The sequence below is a fragment of the Lissotriton vulgaris genome, chromosome 3_1 (assembly GCF_964263255.1).
Source record: "Lissotriton vulgaris chromosome 3_1, aLisVul1.2, whole genome shotgun sequence".
Taxonomy (NCBI): Eukaryota; Metazoa; Chordata; class Amphibia; order Caudata; family Salamandridae; genus Lissotriton; species Lissotriton vulgaris.
In genome coordinates this window covers 1,016,072,572-1,016,092,065 of record NC_141689.1, presented here as the reverse complement: position 1 = coordinate 1,016,092,065, position 19,494 = coordinate 1,016,072,572, and positions in this window count along the sequence as shown.

Below are 19,494 nucleotides of genomic sequence, written 5' to 3'. Positions count from 1 at the left end.
CAACTTCATAGAATAAGAATTAAGGAGGAGGTCACAACCCCCTTTTTCTTGTATTACGTACTTATCTGTTTGAAAACAGAGTTCCCACAATGCCTGTTTTAGCAGGATTTTTAGCTGGGTCGGTGAGTGAAGGAACAAAACACTTTCGTCTAACTTTAAAAGTGACACAGCTCTTCTAAAGTTCCTTACTATTCGAGAGAACTCTTTGAAGTTGCCCAACAGTTCTCTTTTAAGGAGAACTCTCATCGAACCCGGTTCAGCTCTGGCCAAGCAAGCCACCCATCTTACCAGAGCACATAATCCCTGAACCCAGCTGCTCCTTAGGCCAAAATCGAGCCTACATGCGGCCAAAGAGCACGCGGTGTTGAGGGTGGATAGGGATCTTAAGACTTTCCCTTCAATTTTGTGACAGAAGCCCCAGTGCTTCACTCTATGAGTTCTATGCCATATAATATCGTAGCAGGAATCTTTGCTCTATACACCTCAAGTAAACAGGCGAAGTGTCTTTTTCCGGTGGCCAGATAGAGGGAATTCAAACCTTTGCCATGAGCGAGGGCTTTACGTGAACTATGCTCGATATGGGGCTTCTCACTCAAATTGGCCGCAATTATTTTACCCAAAAAGGTATAAGATTTGACAACCTCTAATTTCTGACCACGTATAAACCATCCAAAGTTTTCAGAACGGCACTTCTTTTTCCCTGCAATACACATAATTTTACTTTTAGATGTATTAATCTTCATAAAATGAGAGTCAGCAAAAGCATGTAGAGCCTGCAGCCGATTAGCCAGACCTTTAGGTGTTAAATCTAGGACAAGAATATCATCGGCATACATCAAACAAGAGATAGGGGCCCCCCTACCACCGGGGCTATACCCACACAAGCTGACAGGGAAGCAGGAAGGTCTACAGTGTACAAGGAAAACAATAATGGAGCCAGAAGACAGCCTTGTTTAAGGCCGTTCAAAGATGGAATTCGTGCGAGAGTCCCCTTTCTCCACCTTGAAGAACACAACACCAAGTATCCGTGTGGAGAGCACGTACAAGATCCAATAAATAAGATGGTAAACCAAGGGCTGCTAATTTTCTCCACAGCGTTCGACGATCTACTTTATCGAACGCTGTGGAGAAATCAATAAACGCAGCGAACACCACCCCCCCTCTCACATGTGTGTATTTATCAGAGATCATATGTAGGGCGGTGAGATTATCTAATGTACCGTGCCCCCTACGGAACCCAGTTTGTTCTAATGGTAAGATATTATTCTCCTCGATCCAATCGTTAAGTAATATTAGGATACATTTTGCAAAGACCTTTCCGATTGAGTCGAGGAGGGCTATCAGACGGTAGTTCATGGGGTTATCCCTAGCTCCCTTCTTAAAAATAGGGATCAATATACTTCCCCTCCAAGAAGCAGGGACCGTTTTAGTAACAAAGCAGGATTTAAACAATGGGTTGAGGATCTTGCTCCATAGTGAGGGTTCCTGCTTCAGAACCGTCATAGGTAGTTCGTCAGGTCCCATTGCGCCGGAGGAGCGCATGTTCTTTATGGCCATTTCTATTGTTTTCTCTGTTGGAAAATTAATCAGACCCTCAGGTGTTAGATCAGGGTCACTATCTACAGCCAATGTATCATTCCCTGCATACAGCTTCCGATTGTAAGAGGACCATACTTCTTCAGATATGGGGATGGGGAGAGGGCTCGTTCTAGTACCGCATCCCTTACCAACTATGGACCAAAATTCTCTAGCCTTGCCGTGCGCAACTGCTTCCCGCAAATTTATCCATACAGAATCTTCCTTCTCCTTTTTTAGTTTCGCTTTTAATCTAGTTCTCCTTCTTTTTAACCTCGATATTTTTGCTAGTTCACCAGATCTACCTAAAAATTGCTCTCGCACTAATTTATTTATTTCCTTATTCAGGGTACGCAATGCACTAGGATAAACTACCTTTTTCCTAGAACAACTAACCTTTTTCACATCCAAGATGATCTTCCTCATAAATTTTTCAAAGTTAACAATTTCGGAACCATGCCAATCGTTTAATTCTAATATAGTTTTGCATAGAATATCATGCACACCTATAATGGCAGTTGGATTCCAAAAACATCTACCCGAAGATCCATGAAAATTAACGTCGTTATTATTGAGGGACCAAGACTCAGTGGGGGGAGGTTTTAAAGAAATAGTTATAATGATTATGCTGTGATCACTCAAGGATGTAGGGGATACCGTAAGATCCTGAATGCATGGGAAAATGTCATAATCTGAGATCACATAGTCAAGAATTGAGGCACTAAAAGGGGACCTGTGAGTAAATTTTGCGGGCACATCAGAGGGAAATCTCCCATTTAAAATGAGCTCCCAATTTTTCACTTTTGGCGAAACGATTGGTGGCGTTAACATTGAAAGATACGCCCCATCCGCTCCCTTGGACGGATGAATGTCAGAAAAGTTTTGTTGACTTATGTACTGCCCTGTGTTCTGCTCCAGTGTTAGGTACCCCAGATTATAGTAAGTCCTTTACATTGTACATTCACGAGAGAGAAGGTTGCGCATTGTCAGTGTTGACACAGCAATTTGGAGATAAGCAAAGGCCATGTGCCTATTTCTCCGCTACACTAGACCAGGTAGCTAAAGCTTTGCCCAGTTGTTTCAGAGCTACAGCAGCTGCCACAATTTCTCTTAGGTAGTCTGCCGGATTATTATTGGATAACACACTTATTGTTATGATTCCACATGCAGTGGATACTTTGTTAAATAGAACCAAGACACAGCATCTCACGAGTGCTCATTTGTCTGGTTATGAGCTGACACTTCTAGCGAGCCATATACATATCAAAACATGTAACACGTTGAATCCAGCTACACTGTTGCCACTCCCGGATGAGAAAGACGATCAGGAAAAGCATGATTGTTTTCTTCGAACGGAAGAAGAAACGAAGGGGAGGATTGATTTAAAGGACACTCCGCTCAAGGACCCGGACGGGATCCTTTGGGTGGACGGTTCTTGTTTTAAGCTTCCGAATGGAGAAACCACTTCTGCCTATGCTGTCACCACCTTATGTACTATTGTTGAGACGGCACGTATTGGACATAATTCAGCCCAAGCAGCTGAATTGATAGCTCTGACTAGAGCGTGTGTGCTGTTGAAGGGAAAGAGAGTGAATGTGTACACGGATAGTCAGTACGCCTTCGGTGTTGCGCACAGTTTCGGAAAGCTGTGGAGGGAGAGAGGATTCTTTACCTCCCACGGGACAAAGATACAACATGGTCAGTTAGTGACTGATCTTCTTGAGTCACTTACCTTACCTGCACATATAGCGATCATGAAGTGCAGTGCACATAAGAAAGTTACAGATGATGTGGGTCGTGGAAATGCGTTTGCAGATGAGGTGGCGAAAACTACAGCTAGGAACACCACTAGTCGAATGTATGTGGCAGATCCTGCAAATTGGGTGAGGGAAATTGGAATGTGTGAAGACACGATTGAGATTATGAAAACGATTCAGGGAGAGGCTACTGAGAAAGAATTGAGTACGTGGAGACAAAGGATGGAAATGTTAGATTCAACGGGTTGTTGGACAGAATTGTCGGAAAATCAGCGATGGTTGTTACCGGACGCTTATGTGTTGCCGGTTGTTGTCAGGCTTCACGTCCAGGACTCTTCAGGATTACACCGATGATGTTATGGGTTCCATCTCATGACGTTCCCAGAGTCTGAAGTAATATAACACAGACTACCAGGAGAATCACACGAGGGAATAATAAGAAAAGAAGGAGATAGAAAGCCAGGAAGGAAAGGAAGGGAACAGCGGGGAGGAAGATCTGTAACGACAAGTAACAGATATTCAAATACATGTATCAAAACCAATGTTCTCTTCCCCTACTATATGACTACTCTCTTCCTTCTGCCTACCTGTAAAGAGAAATACACTGGCCTATAACTAGGAGAGCTCAAGGGATAGAACTTGGACTTTGGATGACTGCAAAGGAGAAAACAGAACATTAAACATATGTTTGACATGTGAAACTCCCACTACCCATATTAACTTGGGAACACACCTGAGAACATGGTTCTTTTGGCCAAACCAAACCCACTGACAGTTCCTCCCAAATCAATCTCTCCTATAAGGAATAAACAAAGACAGCTTCTAGCGTTAATTATCCTTAACGTTGATCACTGTAGGTGAGGTTGTGAGGGAATGGGTTATTTGTCACAGCCGTAACAAACACACAAGGTGCCGCATAACGCCTAAGTATGTCCTTGCACCGAACCCAAACATTTCATGCCACAACAATATGATCTCCAAAATTTCCACAGGCTTGGTAAGTCACATTAATGTTCCTGAATCAGAAAAGTGCTATAAACCAAAACAACCAATGACTCTTGCCTCAGAGTCTTCCCTTGAAGCCTTTCCGGAAATGAGGAGTAAGTAACATAAAGTGTTTCAATCAGACTAAATTGTTCTTAGTCACAGAGCCACTGTTGTATCCGCAGAACAAGTGGTTACAGGGAACCACCGATACAACTCTGAAATGCAGTTGGAGTGCTTGAAACGAGTCACTGTCTCATGGACACGAAAGAAATCACTCCCAAGTCAAAATACACGAAAAAAGATGGCGCTATTAATCCATAGCGTCGTACCAAAGCCAAGATGAAGCACAGAAGCAGGGTAAGCGTAAGAACGGTCTTACCGGACACCTGGAACCGCCGTCTGAGTTACACGAATTATCGGCAGCGAGATTGTGCAGCCCGGCTCCATTTGCTTCCTGGTTTGCGTCATTCCGTACGTGACGTTCTGCTCGCCGTCTCTCCCTTGTTGGACTGCCGGGAGTTGTAGTTCAGCCTCCCATCGTCACTTTACTATGGAAATAAAAGAGATTCGTGGCGGACCGGGTTACCAGACAGCAGCCGCCACGAGTCAACACTGTAGAAACATGACAGTTGTGACTATGGCTCATAGCCCAGCTCACATTAGTGCAAAAGGCATATGTAAGCTTTTGGCTCCGGTATGGCAAAATGAAGCAATCCCAAAATGTGCAGAAAATGTGGTAAACATTGCATTGTTTGTTTAATGCATAACCCAGGAAAGGGTACCCCAACCCCAGCAGGTCATTTTGCTCCCCCGTCATATCCCTTTGAGGTGTTGCAGATCGATTACATTCATATGGATCACTGCAACAACCTCAAGTATGTTCTGGTGGTGGTATGTGCCTTTTCCCGCTGGATAGAGGCCTACCCCCTGAAAGATAACACTGCTTTGTCAACTGCTAAAGTGTTGATTAAGGAATTCTTTCCTAGATTTGGTTTGCCGCGCATTGTCTGGAGTGACAATGGAAGTGAATTTGTGGGCCAGATTATGCAGAAAGTATGTTCTGGTCTTGGAATTAGACAAAAATTCCTTGCGGCAAACCATCCACAGTCAGCGGGTTTGGTTTAGTGTTACAATGGTATGCTCAAGCTTAAGCTGGCGAAGATTCAAGCCAGTACAGATCTTGCTTGGCCTGCTGCGCTGCCCCTAGCTCTTTTGTCAACCAGAACTACTGTGCACTCTCGTATGGGACTTAGCCCATATGAAGTATTATTTGGACGCCCAGCTAATGTTTGGGGCATCCCCCGTCCCAAAAGATACTCAGACATACCATATCCTCTGTTAATTGACTATTTACATGATCTGACTACTAAATTAAGTGTTATTCGTCAACAGGTACAAAGTTTTCTGCCGGAGGCCTCCACAGACCCAGGTCATACCATCTTGCCCGGTGACTGGGTCTCCGTCCAAAATTTTCAACGGACTAAGAATTTGGAGCCTCGTTGGTCTACGCCTATGCAAGTTCTACTCGTCATTCGCATGGCTGTAAAAATGGTTGGCAAGCGAAACTGGGTACATGGAGTGCACTGTAAAAAGGTGCCACTTCCATTACCCTTTGATCAGTGGATTCGCAGTGGTGTAAGAGAATCGGATACTGCTGTGGTCCCTTGTTTTGTTCCATTCAGTGACGCTCAGATTTATGGGACTCAGTCTGAAAAAGCCGATGACGATATTCTTCAAGCTGTGTGGTAAATATTTGATTTACCGTCTTAATTTCTATGCAGGTAAGTACTTAATCAATAATAACTCAATCGGAAAGAAAAAAACAGAGTCCGTGGTGTTAGAGTTCTTAGGGGTTTTATTCCTTAAAAAGGAATGGTTCTAGAACTGGATATCATGTTCCTGCAACCCCAGGGGTTCAGGAAGGGATAGAGCATTATTTTATTGACAATACATAGCTTATATACTTAAATCGTACAATAGAAACCAATACAGTAGGCGTAACAGCTGAGAGAAACAAGATAACAGCATCCACGTGGTAGTGATACGCAATTAGAAGGCGTGAACTGGGCGTGAACATAGAGGTGTGTGCTAGAAACGTCACAGGTAGGTGTCACAAGGGGGTGGCAACAAAGCAGAATCTTGTAATGTCAGCAGAAATCTGAGGCCGGGATGCGCGCGCAGCTGCATGACGTGTGATTGACGTGAGACTGGAGGGTGCAGGGGACTTGACATTTACACTGACGGAAAGAGACAGAAGTCTGGCATGTCAGATCAACTTGTGCTTCTATCATATCTGATATCTGATGTTTGGGAACCATATTATCTGGACGGAAAAGGTCTCTGGGGCAGAAGCTATTCTATACTGACTGTGAGTGCGTGTATAAGCGCCTAAGTGTCTGCATGAGAAGCGTGGGGGCATGGGCCTTCCATGGGAGCATGGTAACAGAGGCTATGAATTACTTGCATGGAGACAGTGAGGCCGGGCCCTTTTGCTCTGCAGCTGGGGGGATGTTTACTTAAGCTAGTAGGCAGGAATGTATTTTCGAGGAGCGGAACAGATCATTCGAAGGTTGAAGTCAGTCTTGGCAGGCAGCAGGCTGAGCTAAGCGCCGGGAGCCGCACAGAAAGTAAGTCAGAGGTCACGGGTACAGAGGCTGCCTGGGCTGAGGCTCTCGGAGTCAGAAAGCAGAAAAAGAGGCTCGATGGCAGAATTCAGGGCCTACTTTGCCAGAGCGGAAAAACGTGTAAAGTACACCACAAAAAGACGTTGGCATAGCATACTTAGGAACGGACTATTCAACCCATTCAGGGTGGGTCTGAAAGAGGACATGTTGACGTTGGACGCAAATGTATTTGCGTCTTCATAGCTGGCACAGGAGGGAAGTTACATGCACTTTAAGCTGGTACATGGAGACGGTGGGGTACACGCTAGGGAACACAACTTGACCAAAAATTTATATTTCCTCATTCCCTCCTTGTTCCCTACGGACCCTTCATGATATATCGATCCTCATGAATCGATCAGTTTGTTCTTGTAACATCATTTGCTCTTCTTTCTTCCTCTCACGTTTTGAGAGAAAACTGGAATGTTCAATACATGATGTGGCACACAGTCCACAAATCGCTGGCCCACACTGTAGGCACAGGCAGCAACTGAATACTATGACAAGGCCAATACCTAGGAAGGATAGGATCTTCCATCCCCAAGCGGTTAACGTTGTCCAGAACCAACCGGACCAAGTCCAGGTGCCTGGATTCTGATGTATCTGATCTGCAATTTTATGAAGACGTGTAATAGCTTGATATACCGTTGGCGCGTTATCTGGGATGAAAACACAGCAACTTGACCCGATGACCTTACAAGCTCCGCCTCTATCTGCCAAGATGACATCAATAACAAGACGATTCTGAAGAACAACAACCCGCATGGCGGACTGCTCCTCTGTTAGGTTACCTAGGGCGGAGGCAGTTTCATTCACTACTGCTTCAAGTGTTCTAGTTAATCTGCGTATTAATTTACTATTTTGAACGGGGCCTAGGAAGAAAAAGAATCCTTTATTAAAATCTGTGTATTGCTCCCATGCCGTTTCTGTGTAGTCGACAATCGGGAGATCTCTTCGGGGCCTATTCTTTACTAGATTTGTATTTCTGTGATAATCAGGAGGAGCTAGGAAAACAGGTGGCAGAAGGAATGCAATGTAACAGGTACCATCCCAATCTGGAGGCAAGCGTATGTATGCGGTATGGCCACAAACAAAATAGGAATGACGGGTAGCTCTAAAGGAAGATTTGCCTTGGTCACTGAATTCGACCACAGTAGTACATTTACTATGACCTAAGTGTACTGAACCTTTCTTACTGACACATAAATCACCAGTGACTGGTAATACTGACATAGCAGGGAGAACTGGTGCAGCTTCGGATTCAACAGTAAGAATCATAAGGTTAATTGTATAATTACCTAATCCATATACTTCATTTTCTAGATCAGTTCCTATTCTAGTGGGAAGTCCCTTCTTGTCAGGGTAACAGACATTAAGTAGAACTAAGTTCAAGTTTCCCCAAACCCAGCTTCCTTTGAAAACAGCAATATCAGAATCTAAGGAATTAATTATTCTAAACCATGCACCACAGGAGCCATTGTGAGTGAACGGGTACGGAAAGAGGGGCAGAACTCCCTTGTATTTCTGGTAGGGAGGGAGTCGGCCACATATCCAGCAGTTTGTAGCATTGTTAGTCTGATGGGAATGATGTAACATACTAATGAATGTGTTGTTGCGCAGCGCAAGTCTGTAAGAAAGTTCATGGGGAGGTAATTCACTAAAAGAATGTTCAGCAGAAACATTGTAAGCAGATTGTTCACGCTTGAAAATAGGGTAGTATATAGGAAGCAATATACTTGCAACAATAATCAGAAGACTTAGAAAAAACATAATCAATAATGTCACTATACAGTGACTACGGAGTGATTTGGAATATGTACGTTTCTTGAGTTGTCTCTCTCTCTCTCTATCTCGATCTAGGGGATACATGTCAGAAACTATTTAACCGATTCACCTAGGGGAGGACTTAAACAATTAAACTGTCTGACTTGCTAGATCGGAGTTTCAGTTTATACTCCTCTTGGGGAGTTTTCTCTCGTTCGGGAACTTTAAAGTCACTAGGTTCGATACAGTCTTTGGAGGGGGTGGACGAGTCTGGGTCTGGTTTCAGTTCATTGCACTTTTTAACATGACTCGTATGTATCCACCCCTTTCTGCCTTCCACTTTAATGGCGGTCCTCGTTGTAAGAAGGACGGTCTTCGGCTCTTTCCAGCGGGGCTCCAGCGGACTTTTCCTGTCAAAGTTCCTAATCAAGACTGTGTCACCAGGACGGACATCATGCGGCTTTACATCAGTGTTGTCAGGGAAAGCTGCGGCAACCTGTGAACGACATGATTGGAGTGCAGACATCAAGGAGGCAAGGTAATCTGTCAACATGTTACAATCAACATCGGTAATTTTCTTAGGTATGGGCGTCCCCCACATATTCGGTGGTCTGCCAAAGACCACTTCATACGGGGATAGTCCTGATCTCGAGTGGGCGACCATCCTCATATAGAATAATGCAACTGGCAGGGCGACTATCCAGTCGACCCCTTTCTCTTTACAAACTTTAGCAAGGCGGGTCTTTAATGTCTGGTTATGCCTCTCTACAAGGCCTGCGGCTTCGGGATGTCGGACACAATGGAATTTCCACTGATATCCTAGCAGCAAGGAAACTTGTTTCATTAATTCAGATGAGAATGGCTGTCCGTTATCTGAGTACACGACACGAGGCAAGCGGTACCGTGGGAAGAATTCTCGAACCAGCTGTCTGGCAGTGGTCGGAGCAGTGTAGTCTGGGACTGGATATGCTTCGGTCCAACAGGAAAGTGCACAAACAATTAAGAGGACATATTTGAATCCTCGACAACGATCCATCTGGATATAATCCATCTGGAGGACTTCAAAAGGGTGATCGGGAGGATGAAATCCACCTTGCTCTACAGGGATGCTTTTACCTGGATTGAACTGACAACAGATCATGCAAGTACGCACTTTCTGTTTTGCTGCTGCTCGTAAGTGTTTGTTGCACCAGAGATTCTGTAAACTGTCTAACATTGCTTTCTCTCCTAGATGTGCCGGACTATGTGCTGTATTGATTATGACTTGAACCATAGAGTCGGGGAGAAACCATGTAGATTTTCCCTTCGTCATCCAACCTTGATCTGTCTGGATCCCTCCTAGTTCAGTCCATTTATTTATTTCATCTGCAGTGGCATGTGTCTGAATATCGATTACATCTAGTGTGGGATCCCTAACTGTCATACAATGAGTCGGTACTATTGTCTTTGTCACATCAGTAGTCTGGGTGTGAGTCAATGCTGTATGTTTTGCTGTCTGGTCTGCCAGGTCGTTACCCTGGGAAACAGAATCTGTAACTTTAGTATGTGCTTTACACTTCATGACGGATATGCCTGAAGGCAGATGTATTGCTACTAACAGTGCTTGAATGAGGGGACCGTGTTGGATCTTGGCACCGTGAGAGGTCAGAAAATCTCGTTCTTGCCATAACATGCCGAAGTCGTGTACGACTCCGAAAGCATAACGTGAATCTGTGTATATGTTAACATTTCTGTTCTTGGCTAGTATACAGGCTCGGGTCAGAGTGATAAGCTCTGCTGCTTGAGCGGACAGTGTGTCAATACGATGTGTTTCTTTAACTTCAGTTTCAGTGGTCACTGCATACGCGGCCACTAATTCTCCTGTACTTGTTCTCATGCATGAACCATCCACGTAAAGTGTCAGGTCTGGATTTGTCAATGGAACATCTGTTAAGTCTCGTCGGGGCTTTGTTACTGCATTAATGATCTCTATACAGTCATGCGGGGCTGGATCTGTCATAATTGAAGGTAACAATGTTGCGGGGTTCAGAATGCTGCAGCGTCTGATTTCTATGTGTGGCTGGAATAGCGTCAATTCATAACCTGTCAGTCGTGCTATAGTCAAGTGCTGAGTCTGGGTTCTGTTTAAAAGAACCTCTACAGAATGTGGAACTTGTACTGTTAATTGATGTCCTAAAACAATTGAGTCGCTCTGTCTAATTGCTAATGCTGTTGCTGCTACTGACTTTAAGCACGCAGGGAGTGCCTGGGCTACTGAATCCAATGTACTTGAAAAATAAGCGCAAGGCTTATGTGAACCTGCTTGATCTTGAGTGAGGACAGACAACGCTGTACCATCACGTTCTGTAACAAAAAGTGTAAACGGTTTGCTGTAACATGGTGTCGCTAAAACTGGTGCTTGGCATAAGGCTTTCTTTAATTCCTCAAAGGCTTGTGTGTGTTCCTGAGTCCAAGGAAGGGCAGTCGAAGTCGCTGCCTCTTGTGTCGTTAACTGGATGAGTGGTTTAGCTAGAAATGCATACTGAGGGATCCATTGTCTGCAGTACGAGGTGAGGCCTATAAAGGCCCGCACTTCCTTTTGTGTCTGGGGTTGCGGCATATTTACAATTAACTGTATGCGATCAGGAGTGAGCTGTCTCCCCACTTTGGACAGCAAGTGACCCAAGTACACAACTTGCTGAACACAGAATTGTAGCTTCGAAGGAGACACCTTGTGTCCCTTGTCGGCCAGAAAATGTAACACTGTCAGTGATGCTTGTTCACATTCGGGCTCACTTCGTGCGGTGATCAGCAGATCATCGACGTATTGCAGTAAAGCGGTGTTAACTGGCATTTGAATACAATCTAGTTGTCTTTTCAGTGCTTGACTATAGATGCTGGGGCTTTCTGTGAATCCTTGAGGTGCGCGGGAAAATTTGAAACTTCGTCCATTTAAACTGAATCCGAAGATGTTAATGTAATGTTAATGTAAGCCAAACTTTTTGAGCGCACGGCTACCCCAAAGGGTGTCCCGGCGCTTTAGCAAAGAGGCCCCTAGAAACAGGAGAAACCAAAGGCAAACACACTACAGTTATCGCGGGTTACTTGGTGAAGAGCAGAGTCTTCAACTCCTTCCTGAAAGCCAGGAGGTTGTTTGCTTTCCGAAGGGAAAGTGGGAGCTCGTTCCACAGGCATGCTGTCACGTGTTGGAAGGAGCGACCTCCCATCCGGACACGTTTGACCACAGGCACCTCCATTTTGGCCAGTTCCGCCGACCGCAAAGACCTCCGTGGCACATAGAAAGCAGTACGCTTCCTCAGATAGTAAGGACCAATCGCATGGAGAGCTTTAAACGCCAAAGTGAGGAGTTTAAATCTAATTCTCCCAGCGATTGGCAGCCAGTGCAGCCTAGCTAAGAGCGCTGAGGCACTGGCTCTCCTGGGCAGGCCATAGATGGCTCTGGCCGCCGAATTCTGTACAATCTGCAGCCTAGATAACAGATACTTAGGTAGGCCCGCAAAGAGCGCATTTGCATAGTCCAGGCGTGATCCCACCAACGCCTGAACTACATTCCTACGGTACTGCAGTGAAAGCAGAGGAAGAAATTTCCTAAGCATCTTGAGGATGCTGAAACATTTCCCTGCTAATCCCAGGATGTGTGGACGAAAAGAGAGGTCATCGTCAAACACCACTCCGAGATTTTTTACCTGAGCAGATGGTGTCTCTGGGGGGAACATGTCCTGGGGCCACCATGTCTCCCAGCCCGGGTCTGGGGCACAGCCGAAGAAGAGCAGCTCAGACTTGTCTGAGTTGCATTTCAGGCTGTGCCGCTGAAACCACGCAAAGACTGCGGTCAGACAGTCCTTGATTCTGCCACCGTTGAAGACCTCTCCCTTCCTGCAGGTGAACAAGAGCTGGGTGTCATCAGCGTATGAGATGACCCGGGCCCCAAACGCCTCCGCTACCTCCGCTAGAGGGGCCATATATATGTTAAAAATGGTGGGGCTCACGATAGATCCTTGAGGCACCCCCACCTCCAGCGAAGGCATTTCGGCCGAGAACGGCGGAGCCCAGATCACCTGTCGGCGGTCGGCAAGAAAGGATTGAAACCAGTCCAGCACCGTCCCCAAGAGGTATTGGCTCTCTGGATCAATCGGTACACTAAAGAAGGCGTTCTTGAGGTCAATTACAGTAAAGAACGTTGCTTCAGAATCAATAGCAGTGCGTAAGGAAGAGATATCGGGGACCACAGGGTACTGTGGAACAATGCATTTATTCAGTTCTCTTAAATCAATCACCAGCCGATATACTGGCGGTGCATTGGGATCAGTACGTTTAAGAATCGGAATGATAGGGGAATTACAGATATTGGAGTCGGTCTCTACGACTACTCCTTGGGCAATGAGCTCTTCAATGATTTCCAGTAAAGCCACTACAGCATCGCGTGGTAACTTGTATTGTCTGATTCGGGGTAAAACAACACCTGGCTTCAGTGTAACACGGTATGGTGTAATGTGCATACAACCTACCTCAGTTGGGCCTTTTGCCCACAAGTGATCTGGTACATTTTTCAATCTGACATCAAACTCTCGTAATACATAGTGACCCTTGAAATCCCGCAGAAAGAGTCTAACTCCCTCCGGGGAACAACATATAACAGCTCCTAGAGCCTTCAATGTTTTGATACCTAACAGATTTTCTGGACATGATTTCGTAAGTAACAGGTCTGTAACACGTGATAATGGACCCACAGCCAGGGGAACGGGTTTCGATACCTCATTTACAATAGGCTGTCCTGAAAAACCAAGGGAAACATTCTGTGAGCCTGAGAGGGGTGCCCCTGGGACTTCATCATGGCTGATTGTAGTGCGGCTTGCCCCTGTGTCAATTAAAAACTTTCTGTCTTTTCCCAATACTTGACTGTGTACATAAGGACCCTCTTGATCTACAGGAATCTCAATAAGAGGCAAGCCAACCTCCCTCTCTAGGCTGTTTCATGTGTATCGTTGATAATCGGGGTAAGCGGACTGGGCATACTGGTACATCTGTTGTGAAACTTGCTGAGTCGCGGCAATGGGCTGTGGCTGTGGTACCGCTACTGTCTGTGCTGCATGTGATGAAGCATGCGTATGCTGTGCATTCTGCATGGGCTGTACATTTTGCGAAGTCTGTTGCTGGGCATGATCTTGTCTAGGCGGATGCGGTCTTTCTTTAGTTTTACCTGTTGCTATGTTATGTTTCAGAACTGGGCATTCATGTACGTAGTGACCTGGCTGCTTGCAATAGTTGCATGTCCCTTTAACGGGAGCTGCGGCGTGACCTGTCTGGGTCGTACCCTTTCTGTGGCCGTCGGTTGGAACCGACTGGGCTACTAGCATTTTCATTTTCGTGTCTTTCATACGTTTCTGCTCCTGATCCTGTTCTTCTCTAATTCTGTTCTGATGGTATTGTAACATTTGTAACATCTGTGATGGCGTATTTGCTTGCCATGTACTCTCAACCTTGTATACACGGTTTTTAACTGCTAACAGGGAGTTCTCTACTAACTTTGATACAAAAAGATGCGGGTACGACTCGCTACTTGGTTTAAGACCACTATTAATAATAAAACATTTCTCGAATCTTGAATAGAAGTCACTAGTATCTTCATCTGGTTTCTGTTTACATGCTGAGATTGCGTCCCAGTCTTCCTTTCTAGTTGTCAGTAATCTTGGCAGAACCTGTACTATCAAACCTGGTAATGCTTTAGTTTTCTCCCCAAGGCCTAGCCCTGGGGTACGTTTTTCCTCCTCGTCTTCTATTTCTGCCCATACAATCTTTTTTTCTCCCACTTCCCATTCTTTTTCCTTGAGTTTCTCGTAGATGCCCGTGGGCAGCAGTACCTTTAACATTTTCATGATATCTTCATATGTGTAATCCCCCATCAGTAACATGTCTTTAAGTTCTCTGTGAAAACCTGCAGGGTCTTTATCATGGCACGGTACTAGTTTCTTCATTTCTAACAGTTCTAACTTGGTCAGAGGCGTGTGTACATACACACGTGTCAAGGTATGATCGGTACCCATAACTGGATGTACTTCTCGTAAAGGGTTCTGACTTTCAATGCCATGCAGACGCTCCATATGATACATTTTTCTTTCTGGGGGCAGAGCGGGAACATATTCGGAGCTTATGAAGGTGTTATATCTGTGTCGTTGTTCTAGAATTATTTGTATTAACTTGGTACTTAGGCCTCTCCATCTGTCCATGAGTAGCGCCTCTAATGTATCGTGTAAGGGACCTGGATCAGAATGTTGGTTTCTGTATAACGTGAGGAGGTGCTGAATCATGTATACACCTGCTAATTTCTGCTCGTCTGGGGAAAGGTTCAGAAATGTCTGCGCTACTGTGTCATCATTGTATATGTTCGGATTGTCAGCCCATAATACTGCTGACCGGGCTAGTTCTTGTTCATCCATAGAATTGAGTACATGGTACCCTTTTCGTTCTCGAAGCCTTTTATCAGTCTCCTGGAACTGATGTTCAGGAGAATTCGGTTTTGTTATGCCAGAGAGAAAAACTCTCTTGCTTTCCGGACGAATGCCTTTCCTAAGGTAAGTTCCCTTACCTACATACGCTATCGTGTCTGTAGTCGTTTCTTGTTCTTCAGGTTCTTCCTCCTCCTCAGAGGAGGAAGAACCTATTCGGGCGCCAAAATATTGTGGTAAATATTTGATTTACCGTCTTAATTTCTATGCAGGTAAGTACTTAATCAATAATAACTCAATCGGAAAGAAAAAAACAGAGTCCGTGGTGTTAGAGTTCTTAGGGGTTTTATTCCTTAAAAAGGAATGATTCTAGAACTGGATATCATGTTCCTGCAACCCCAGGGGTTCAGGAAGGGATAGAGCATTATTTTATTGACAATACATAGCTTATATACTTAAATCGTACAATAGAAACCAATACAGTAGGCGTAACAGCTGAGAGAAACAAGATAACAGCATCCACGTGGTAGTGATACGTAATTAGAAGGCGTGAACTGGGCGTGAACATAGAGGTGTGTGCTAGAAACGTCACAGGTAGGTGTCACAAGGGGGTGGCAACAAAGCAGAATCTTGTAATGTCAGCAGAAATCTGAGGCCGGGATGCGCGCGCAGCTGCATGACGTGTGATTGACGTGAGACTGGAGGGTGCAGGGGACTTGACATTTACACTGACGGAAAGAGACAGAAGTCTGGCATGTCAGATCAACTTGTGCTTCTATCATATCTGATATCTGATGTTTGGGAACCATATTATCTGGACGGAAAAGGTCTCTGGGGCAGAAGCTATTCTATACTGACTGTGAGTGCGTGTATAAGCGCCTAAGTGTCTGCATGAGAAGCGTGGGGGCATGGGCCTTCCATGGGAGCATGGTAACAGAGGCTATGAATTACTTGCATGGAGACAGTGAGGCCGGGCCCTTTTGCTCTGCAGCTGGTGGGATGTTTACTTAAGCTAGTAGGCAGGAATGTATTTTCGAGGAGCGGAACAGATAATTCGAAGGTTGAAGTCAGTCTTGGCAGGCAGCAGGCTGAGCTAAGCGCCGGGAGCCGCACAGAAAGTAAGTCAGAGGTCACGGGTACAGAGGCTGCCTGGGCTGAGGCTCTCGGAGTCAGAAAGCAGAAAAAGAGGCTCGATGGCAGAATTCAGGGCCTACTTTGCCAGAGCGGAAAAACGTGTAAAGTACACCACAAAAAGACGTTGGCATAGCATACTTAGGAACGGACTATTCAACCCATTCAGGGTGGGTCTGAAAGAGGACATGTTGACGTTGGACGCAAATGTATTTGCGTCTTCATAGCTGGCACAGGAGGGAAGTTACATGCACTTTAAGCTGGTACATGGAGACGGTGGGGTACACGCTAGGGAACACAACTTGACCAAAAATTTATATTTCCTCAGCTGCTGTGCCTGTACATCGTCGAATAGACACTACGAATCCAGAAACATTGTTTAAGGATCAAAACGTGCCGAGCAAAACACGCTAAAACTTACTACCAAGAGCCAAGGAATAGAACTGAATATTTTTCTTGAACACTTCTTTCATTAATTAAAAGACATTTCTTTTTTGGTTCTTTTTGCCTTTTTAGTGTGACATTAGTATTAGAAGTGCCATCTATCTCCGTCGCAGGGTCACGGTAGGAGACTCAGACTGTAACCTGATTTCGTTCTTTTAGTAAGCGGCTAGTGCCTCAGGATATACAGAAGTGACTAGCTGAGTGATTAAGGAAGAGTGCCGTGAGCGACAATTTTTTAGATAAAGATGGATGGTACAACAATTGTAGGTAGGGAAAATAGGAAGCAGGAAATGGGATCAAAATATTGTAAATTATTACGTAGTCGATTAGGCGTAACTTTGTGTGTTCTTATGTTTTTGTGCATTTTATTAGCTTGCACAGGTTGGATTGTTCATGTCTTGCAATCAAGAAATGTTGCTAATTCTACGACTTCTTTGTCTTCTCGTCTTTCTGTCTTTTCACACAAAATTATTATTATTATTATTATTATTATATGCTTCTATAGCGCCTGAATAAATCCCCGAAGGGGTATCTCCGCGCTCATGTTGGAAAGGGGGATTGGACCTGTGTCTGATCATTACAGAGGTGAGAAATCATAAACTAGATTAATTAGTGCTGAAAAGATGGGTCTTGAGAGTTTTACGAAAGGATAAGTGATTGGTGATTAGTTTAAGTTCAAGGGGAAGGGAATTCCAGACAGCAGGGCCTGTATGTGCCAGAGCACGACCTCCTTGACGGGATTTTTTTATTTTGGGGACCTGAAGTAAATGAAGATTACTCGATCGAAGTGATCGGCCTGGCACATAGGGTTGAAAGGCTCTGGTCAAATATTTAGGGCCCTTTCCTGTCAGGCATCTATGAATAGTACAAAGGTTTTTGAACTTTGTACGTTGCCGCACTGGCAACCAATGAAGCTTGGCTAGTAGAGGGCGGGAGGGAGTTCTAGATGGAACATTGAGAACCAACCTTGCCGCCGTATTCTGGACCACTTGTAATTTATTTAGTTGGCCTTCATTAGTTGACAATACAAGGCCATTACAGTAGTCCAGTCTACTAATCACTAGTGCCTGGACTAGGGTTTTCCTGTGACCATCAGGTATATAAGGGAACACCCTTTTTAATAGTCCGATGGCCCTGAAGCATGTGCCCGCAACTTGGTTGACATGATGTTTAAAAGTCAGGGCCTGATCGAATAACACCCCCAAGTTTTTGACCGTCTGCTTTGGGACAGGGACTGGTCCTAATTCTGTGGGCCACCACTCCCCAGGCCATGATGTTGCCGCCTCCCCAAACAATAAGACTTCCGTTTTGCCCACGTTGCATTGAAGGCAATTCTCGGCCATCCAATTTGCGACGGCTCTCATACCTTCAGCAAAAGATTTTTGCAGGGCAGGGGTGAAAGTTTTAAAGGGGAACATCAGCTGGGTGTCGTCAGCGTAGGATATCGGGGTAAACCCATAAGGCCTCACTAAGTCGGCCAGGGGGGCCACGTACAAATTAAATAATGTGGGGCTGAGGCATGAGCCCTGTGGCACACCCCTGGTGAGCTCCCTAGAGGTGGATTTATGGGAGCCCAACCTGACCTCTTGAGAGCGGCAGGAGAGAAAACTTTCCACCCAGGACAGGGCTGTACCTCCCACCCCTACATCCCTCAGACGACCGAGAAGCACTTTATGGGACACCGTATCGAAAGCAGCAGACAGATCCAACAGCACCAGAATCATAGATCCCCCACTATCCAGTGTCAACCTGATGTTATTGGTCACTTCAAGTAGGGCTGATTCGGTGCTGTGGTTAGGCCTGAACCCAGATTGTGAGGGGTCCAGGCCTTCTGCTGCTTCCAGGTGATTCGATAGGTGGGTGTTTACCTGCTTCTCTGTCATTTTACCGATGTAGGGTAGGATGGAGATGGGCCGAAGGTTGGAAAGGTCTGTCCAGGGGGAGGTCGCCTTCTTCCTTATGGGGTTTACCACAGCTATTTTCCATTCCCTCGGGACTTGTCCTTTCGCCAGCGAGGTATTCATAACTGACTGAATGGAGGGTCCTAGGATGGAGATCAGAGAGGCCACCATTTTAGCAGGAAGGTGATCATTTGGGGAGCCGGTTTTCATGTGGGTAATGAGGAGTGGGAGGTCTAAATCACTGACAGGTGGAATGGTAAGAAAGGTGCTTTTTATAGGTGTCGAAGATACACATGAAGAGGGGGACCTAGTTCCTGTGCCTTGAGAAGCAATGATTTTATTATAAATCAAATTTATTTTATCTTCAAAGAAGATGGAAATCTCATCACACAGAGTCTGTGAGGCATCGTCAGGGCTCTCAGTAGCAGACGGTTTTACAAAGCTGAGCAGAATTTTGAATAATTCCCTTGGACAGTTACCCGCCTCCTCTAATTGTAAAGATAAGTTGTTTTTCCTAGCAAGTTTTATATTCTTGTAATAGTTAGACTGAGCAAGTAGAAATATTTCCCTTTCCTGCTCTTTTTTTGATTTCCTCCACGCTTTTTCAAGCCTCCTACATTTCTGTTTTTCTTTCCTAAGGTCAAGGGTATACCACTTTTCTTGTTTAGTAGGGGAATACTGCTTATGAAGTTTAAGCGGGGCAAGAGTATCTATAGCTTGTTTAAGAGATTTATTATACTTTTCCAATGCCACTTCAGCAGAGTCTGTTTCAGAGAAATGAGGTTGTTGCCAATATTCACGCAGATTTTCAGCTGATATTTTATGC